Here is a 9,165-nt window from a genome sequence, read left to right as displayed (position 1 = left end):
TTTCAAGGTTACCTCTACTTCACTTCCGCCAAAACATTTGTTTTAACGAGAGAGGCTTACCTCTTTCAGGTTACCCGAAGATTGTCTCGTTAATCTTTCAAACAAAACACTTTCTCGACAATGTCTACCGAAATAGACAAAGGTGAGTGATGTAGCCCGCAAACTCACATAACTTTACCAAAGAATCTTATTCTAGAACAACCCTCTTCCTAGACGGATGGGGTACGGACCAGTCATATTCTCCCGCGGAAACCTACCCTATACCCAAAGTTTCCCTGCCGAAGCAGGCCAGGACGCATGCCCCCTGGGTTCTAGTCATATCCTCCTGGATTACTCGCGCTCATCAGGAGGACGGACCGTGGGTTGAGACACTTCTTGCGTGAAGAGACCATTTAGGGATGGTATATGACTATTTGCGATGTGTGATCCGGGAAACGAAAGTTGGTCCACGAGCTTGACCATTCTTCCTTCATGCGGAAAACACATTACTCTAAAGAGTGATGAGACGATGGCTCCCTTGCAATATATATAGTCTCGTCCAAGGAGTAGGTTATAATCCAAGGGTCCTTGAATGACCATCACGTTCATTTGAACGGTCTTCCCTTTCAATGTTATGGGCACATTGGAGAGGATCCCTAAAGGTTGACTGGTTCCTTTATCAAAGCCTGATAGATTTCTCATTTCAGGCAAAAGCGCAGGCGAACCAAGCACTTTCCAAGCAATAGAGGAAAGGATACTCACAGATGCCCCTTCATCAATAACTGTGCCAGCCATTACCATTCTGTATATTTGGACAATAATTCTGAATGGTATGCTAGCTGGCAAGCGGGGTCTGCCTAGTTGGTTCCAGTCGAAGGACACAACTAGGTTGCTTGGTGGTGGGACCAAGTATACGGCCGGATATCGCTCTGATGAACTTCCTTCCTGCGATAAAGGAATGGTGGCATTGCCCCCTTGATCATCAGAGTTAGTGCTGATGAAGAGAATTTGGACGGTGTCGTCTTTATTCTCTTCTGTGACGGTGTCATTCGAAGATAGAGCCTCTGAAGGCAAAACCGGGTTAACTGCCGTTTCAACCTTTCGACTTTCGTCAGGCATGGATTTAGACGGTTCATCTTCAATGACAGGTGCTTCGGCTGACCACCTGGGCGGGTCAGCTGGGTTCTCAACTAGCGAGGGACTTGGCAGGAGTCTTTGATATCCAGGAGGAAGTTGCGCTCGTAAAATCGGGCGATCTTCCAGAACTCTTTTTGCCTCATCTAAGAAGGGACAACGGTGGATGGCGTGATCGCCTTCACACAGTCTGCAGGGAAATTTACCTTTCCCGCTCTGTCCTGGGGCTTCACTCCCACTAGTTGACGGTGAGCAGTCGACATGGCTATCAGAGGTCGATGCTATCGAATTGTGCAAACGGGGGGACCAGTCCCTTAGTATCCGGGGGATACAGGGGCAATCTCTATGGAAGTGGTCTCCCTTGCATATGACGCATGGCGATTTAGGCCTTGCGAGTGCGGTGTGTGGATTTTTGTCAGATGACACTTGTTTGCCCCCAGTCGCCTTAGGCTCCTTCTTCTTCTTCTCCTTCTTCTCCTTAGGAACTCGGTTTTTTGTTATACCAGTTCCATCAAGCGAAGAGGAAGGAGGAGAGGAAGATGAAGTGGAAGGCTGGTGGGCAATTCTTGTCTGATCTAACTATTGACTCGACTGTTCAGGAACCGTGGTGTTCTGAACGACATTGGTTGAAAAGAGCCAGATTGGTAGGCCAATTGTCAGTCCTGGAAGCGACAATGTGGCCATGTGGGGCGCACCAACATCTCCCCAAGAGGAGAAGGGACTAGGATTTCCACCAAGGGGAATTCCTTGGTTGGTGTGCTCCATCTTTTCAACCTAAAGATCAACGCGGGAATAAAGGGTGATTGTTCCGTTTTAAAATAAATTGTTAACGACGCTTTAGACACAACTTGCTTTTTCACTTTTAAAGAGTCGAGAAAAAGCTAAAGATGACTCTAGTCTCCTTCGATGTTTTAACGAGACCGAAGTGACAAATGCTCGGATGGACTTTTTCTGTTATAGAGTCTGAAAAAGGCCAAAAGAAACTGCTCTGGAGTTCTAGGCAGAGGGTGTGCCAAACTTTTTGCAAAACCGCAGAATACTTTTTAAGGTACGGGCGGTCGATCTTCGTGAATGCTGTGTTCACTGCATTGCGATCAGTAGGGCGGCCGACACGGCTTCCTAAGGATAAAGGATATATGCCTATAGGGGTCTCCCAATATATACGCGACGGTACGTGGGAGCACAATCCGTACTAGCGCTATCGTCCCTCAGGAGGAATCACCCGCCTTCCACGAGATCGACAGTCACTAGGCTTAACGACGCCGGAACACGTCTCTAGCCTAGACCTCTATGTTGTGCGTTATGTTGCAAAGCGTTGTTAGGTTCATTCAGTTTATTTTAAGTTGATATTTTTAGAAGTTTGCCTTTCAGGATCACCACGGGATGTATGGTACAATTCCTAAATGCAGTCTAAGATGATAAGCAAGCTTTATAATCTTTTCAACTTTGAAAATCCTAGCTACTAAGGGAAAAGAAAGACACTATCTTTTCTCAAAGAGCAATCAGCACACTCTAATGCACTCTTTCCTAAATCAAGCATGCAAACTTATCAAAATGCAAATGCACAATGCAGGTGTTTGTTTTCCGCTTTCTTAGTATTGATGCCTACAAAGAAAGCTTTTTGTACAACTTTGAATTCGCTTTTAAATGACAAGTACAAACAAGTTTACTTTTTTCGAAATCAACAAGGGTAGAAGAGATTACAATCACTTTGCGATTTTCGAAATGAATACTTGTTTCGACACTTAAAAGAGACAAACTCAAACCAATAAGCAAAAGCAAATGTATAATCAACTGCAAACAGCCAATGAACTCTCTCCTAAGATCACAATCAATCAGATCTGAATCAAGGGCTACAGGATGATTATTTCACTCATGCAAAGGAAAACTGTAAATGACGCCACAAACACATAAAAACACTTACAGTCTTTTTGTACAAAAGGAGGCGGAATTCAAGCAAAGAAAAGGAGTTATCAGACTGGTACCTATGTTGGTTAAAGGCTGCAAAAAACAGAGATCAAAACAGGGCAACAGACAGCAGAGAACCCCAGCTGCACAAGGCCAAACTGGTTCAGCGCAACCTCAACACTGTGGGTTTGACATTCAGCGCAGGTAGCCTTCACGGGACCTGCGTTGAAATGCAGACTGCCTTCACAACAGTTGTGCTGAAGGAGAAACTCTCGTTTCTCCTGGGTTCTGGATCACAAATTGCTAAAAAATCAACAGTTTCAGGGCAAATCAGAAACACAAGCAAGGTATAATCAAAGGGATGCTTTGAGAGGGTACTAAGATCTATCACAAAGGATCATCAAATCATTTGTGAGTCCATTGTTCAGATCATAGACAAAATCCAGTGAAGGATCAAGGCATCAACTGTCTACTTTGCAGAAGCAGTTCGATTGTTGCTGTTCAGTCTATGAAACAAACAATGATGTAAACACAAATAAAATGACTAAACAAAAGTCCCGAGCGGAGTCGCCAATTTGTTGTGGGGAAAAATGCCTATGCAGGACGATCCTATCCACCTAAGGTGTGACAGTGCCTTAGAAACAAACAGATACAGCTATTCTGGTTTCTTCCTTTATGAAATGTGAAAGAGGGGAGATCAATAGACTTACCGGTGTCTTCCGTTTGTCCCTCGATCTAGATCCTCTTCTCTTTGGGTGTTCACAGCTACTTGCCTCCTCGCTCGCCCAAGAGAACAGCTACTTGATTCCTGCGAGATCACAAGAGAACAACTACTTGCGACAAGAGAAGAACACAACACAAAGGCAAATATTCATATTCATAAATGATTCAGGATTAGAAGTAAATCAAATACACTAATGCAATCATACAAATACACCAGTATATAGGAGAAAACCAAGATAGCTTTATTGATAAATAACAAGGTTCAGGAAGAGATACAACCCAGAGGGCTCCAATCCAGCATCTCCTTCCCAGCAGAATGGAATTCCTATCTTCACCTCCCTTCAAAGCATTAAGAACCCAATGATTCTAGTCTCAAACCAACAACAATTCTTTGCAATAACAAAATTCCAGCCTCCCAGATCTCATGGAGGAGAGATCTATATATAGATGTTTTGGAGAGAGGATGAGTCAGCTTGAGATCTGACTAGTGTCCTCTCCCTCTCTCAGTTCTTGAATCCACTTGGAGATTCTTGCTTCCACTTGGAGATTTGGAACCTCTTACTCATCACCAGTCGAATTCCCTGAGGCAAGTGTCATTTTGGAAGCTTCCTGGGCATTGACACCTTGAGGAATGAGTCTGCCACTTGTCCAATCTCGCTCAGCGCAGGTAGCCAGTGGAGGAGTTGACATTCAGCGCAGGTAGCCAGTGGAGCCATTGACATTCAACGCAGATGGTCAGTGGAGCAGTTGACATGATCCTGAATTGACTTGTTTTTGAGCAGTTTCAGGTGGAGAACTTCTGTGAATTGCTGTGGTTTGTTAGCCTTGTTCCTCTAGGGGTAGGAACAACATGTTTAGGGACTTTGGATCCCTTAGATTATGGACATTTCATGCTCAATGCTGTAAGGCACAAAAATGTCTATAACAATGGAGACTTCTTAAAGGAAAAATTTTGACTGTTGATAATCTTAAAAATAAAGGATATGAAGGCCCTTCACGTCGTGCAATGTGCCAAGGGAGTGAAGAAAATATCCAACATCTTTTTGTGGGGTGCCCTTTTGCTCGTGTTTGTTGGCAAGGGCTAGTTAGTCCCTTGGAGGTTAGTTTTTTGCAATCACAACCTTTACATGAGCTTTTATCAACCTGGGGAAAAAGCATCCATATACTTTCAAAAACAAAGAAACAATTAAAATATATAGGCCGAGTCTACCCTCATTTATGTGTTGGCAAATCTGGTTAGCAAGAAATCAAAGGATTTTTAAAGATCACACTCCAAGCACCAGATTAGTTTTGGCTAAAAATTGGAGCATGTCAACTAAACTCATCAACTCCAAAGGAGCTAAAGCAATAGAAGTCAAATTTATGCAGCAAGAGGAAAGAGTATGGGCAGAATTCGCGATGAACAAGCAACAAAAAATAAATATCAGCAAATCTCCTAACAACATTCACAGCTGGAAAATCAGAATTAAAAAAGAAGAGTTCAAAACATGGTCAAAAAATTTAAATAGGCCTTGCTTACTGTTCGATGAAGCTTCTAGGTACAATCCAGGCAAGGCTGGAGCGGGAGGTATACTTTTCGACCAATGAGGGAAAAATCCCATCACATTTCAATGGGGATGAGGAGAACTAACCAACAATAGGGCAAAAGCATATGGCCTCCTCTTGGGAACGAAAATCTTAAGGCAACGAAGTATGAAGAATCCGATTATAATGGGGGATTGTGCAATAATAATTCAATCGATGGTGGAAAGAAGAAGCCTTAAGAACAAGGCCCTGATTCAAATAACAAAAAGGGTGGAAAAAAATTTGCAGTTTGTTGGTGAAGTCACCTTCAATCATATCCTCAGAGAAAATAATCGTACCACCGATTTGTAGGCTAATCATGCTGTCAACCGTCCTATGGGAGAATCTAGAATTGATAATGAGATTTCTCAGAAACCGATTCCATAGGACCTCATGCCTCCATGTGCGGAGAATAGCACTCAAGCCTAGTACAACTAGGTGGAAACAATCACTTCAGCATGCAAGGCTAGAGTTCAGAAGATCAGGAAAATCAAGGAAATCTCCAAGAACAGTCAGTATAGTCAGACTTCGGCTTCCAAGCGAATAGCTACTCCTCAAGATTCCCGTGAAATGATAAATTACTCCTTCCCGAAGTGGCTTGCTACGCATCTCTATATCCTCTCCCTTCGCTCAATTGTTCTCATCTCTTCACCGCTAATTACCTATATTATCTTCCTGCCCGCGGGTTTTGTCATCTACGCCCTCCCTTTCTTCCCTCTCTGTCTCAGAAGTCGTAATCAAATTCCCTGCATCTGTCACTGTGCCCCTTTGGGGAATGAGCTCATCTACTCTATCTTAGTTTCACTTCTCCTCATCATGCAAATATGGGGGCTAATTTCCAGTTCTAATTGCCTTTGCACAACTCTGGAGGCTAAATTCCAGAATCATTAGCCTTCGTGCAGCTCTGGTGGCATCAATTTTCGTTACTCTGCACTTCTATTACTGGCAAATGTTGTTCTTTGCGGGCCTATCTAGTGTAAGTTTTCGTCGTTTCTCTTCGTTTCTCTTCGTTTCTCTTCGTTTCTTATTTCCCATTCTCTTCTGTGCTAGATTGGCCGCTTACACCCCTCAGGAAAAATGGAATGGAACCCTCTTGCAAATGTTCCAAAGTGCGAGAGTTGTGCAGTTTGTAGAGCTAACAAATACATGATCGAACATATCAAAGAAACAGTGAAAGACTACAAATTTGAAGCAAAATCTGAGAATTCCTTTCTAAAGAGACAACTGGAAGAGCAGAGGAAAGCAATGTTAGATCTAAAACAAAAGTGTAAGCATATGGATGACATGATCAACCATTTGAAGAGCTTACTTGTTAATTAGACAGGAGAAAATTCTAACATTCAAAGTAGCAAGAGTTGGCCCCAGTCCCATCAAGAACATTCAATCAACAAAAAATAGTTGATATTTCTCCATTCCTCTCCTTCCTGCAAATTTCTTCCACTAATAGCTTTTTTATGTTATGTAAGTGTAAATCGTTGTTGAATCAATTTATATGTATTTGCAAGGATAGTGCAACTAGTAACCGCAAAATCAAAAGGGGAAGGGCTTGGAAGATAGGGAATGTATGCCCTCTGTTCTTCTTCCAAGATGCCTCATTCCATTTTTCCTTGATGTAATGGGAGCATGCCTCCCTCTTTTTCTTTTTTGGAATAGAAATATAGTAACCGACTTTGTTAAAAAAAAAAAATGCCTAGTAGCCAACACCACAGAGAAAGACATGTTCGCCAATTCCACATCTGCGACCAAATCTATCTCGATGTTGGAGTTCTTTTTTTAATAGCCTTGTTTTTACTGCTCTTGAAGTGATGAAAGCCAATGCTCCATATATTTTTTACTATTTTCAAAAAAAACAAAAGTGACCAACTTCATACAGCTACTAAAACATAAATCAGTTCCTTTTAAGACACTCATAAATATAATGGAAACTTAGTAGATTAAACAATCCTTAATAGGTCAAGAATCCATAAAGAAAAAAAACATATTCAGTGAGTATGAAACCAAATCAACTTAAAATGGTTAACGACATCCATATAAAACCGTCATCAATCTCCATATATTTTTTACTATCTACACAAAGAACAAAAACAACCAACTTCATATCAGCTACTGAAATATAAAGACACTAAAAAAATACTTAGTAGATTAAACAATATTCAATAGGTCAAGAACCCACAAATAAAAAAGCATACTTAGTGAGTATGAAATGAAATCAACATAAAATGGTTAACAACATTCATACAAAACCCTCTTCATTATGGAAGTAGGATTTGTACAAAAGCTAGGTTCATTATAGTACAATCTTAAGATTCTTCAGGTTCACAAGAAGAGTACCTAAAGAAAAGATAACATAGAACAACATATTCTCAAAAGAAAAAATCTTCATGAATTTTTAACTTCAACATAGGGCTCATGATTTGTAAGGCTTAACGAAACAATATTGCAATAAGATTTCATTGTAGCATGGTCCTTGCCTTTTGTTGATTTTTTTTTTTTTGTTTTCAACAGTTGTCAAAGAAGCATTGATTAGTTCTATATGATATTGCCTTACGACATTTCTTTTGCAGCATCTCGTGCAATTGCTAGTTCTACCTTATTTGATATTTCTAACTCATTCTACCTTTTTTGATATTTCTATCACAAGTTTTTCTTTTGTAATCAAGAATTTGGGGTAATAGACCAAAGATTTCCACAATGATTCATGTTCGTAAAATATTTCAGAATAAAACATTATAAAATATTAAACATGATAATAACCCTTTACACAGAACTATCAAAAAAATCCTCTACAAACCAGAGTTTAGAGGTTATATAAGCTCTAATAACTTTTATATAATTTTTTTACATTGTCATCGATTCATATGTACCAGGGATTTAATTTAAGAACTATCAAAAAATCCTCTACAAACCAGAATTTAGAGGTTATATAAGCTCTAATAACTTTTATATAATTTTTTTACATTGTCATCGATTCATATGTACCAGGGATTTAATTTAATTAAAGTTGGTTTTGTTTGATAATATTTTTCGAACCATTTTATTAGTCACATAATTATATAAAATAATAATTAAATATTAATATTAATAATTTATATTTTTATAAATAAATATTTTATTACATAAAAAAGTTGAAAGTTTAATTTTTTTTATGTATTAATTATAATATTTTTTTCCATATTAAAATTTTATGTTATATAAATTTATTTTTATTATATTTTATTAAAATATTTATAAAAATATGTAAGTTTCACTAGCACAACCAGTTGAGGATGAGCTTCATTAACAAGATGACCCAAGATCAAACCTTACAAGGTGGTTGTGTCTTGTGCTAGAGGAAAGAAACATACTAAAAAATCCAATTAGCTTAACGCTGGTGTGTCGTAGACCAGGTGCTAGAGGAAGGAGACATACTAAAAAATCCAATTAGCTTAACGCTGGTGTGTCGGAGACCAGGTGCGATCAGTGATCAAATTTGAAGGGCAGGTCTTAATTTCATTTAGAAGGGCACATATTCAGGTCGCACTTCTATAATGAAAAGCATAAAAAAAAAAGAGCAATTCAATTGACAACAGTAAATTATTTTCAAATTTCTTTTTATTTTTTCACAGGAAAATGGTGGAACAACAACCCCATGGATGTTGTATATAAGGCAGGTCTGATATGAGCCACAGGAAAATGGTGGAACAACAACCCCATGGATGTTGTATATAAGGCAGGTCTGATATGAGCCACAACTAATATATCGAATGCATTTACCATTAATGGATAAAAAGAGACCTATATTCCTGCTCCAGTTTAGATAAGGATTAATTTTGTAGGAAATTTTTGTGACCAAAACGTTCAAGCCAATATACAAGTAGC

This window comes from Pinus tabuliformis, chromosome Q, assembly GCF_031772625.1.
Source record: "Pinus tabuliformis cultivar Carrire ecotype Pingquan chromosome Q, CPIR1, whole genome shotgun sequence".
Taxonomy (NCBI): domain Eukaryota; kingdom Viridiplantae; phylum Streptophyta; class Pinopsida; order Pinales; family Pinaceae; genus Pinus; species Pinus tabuliformis.
Note: the sequence above shows the minus strand (reverse complement) of the source record.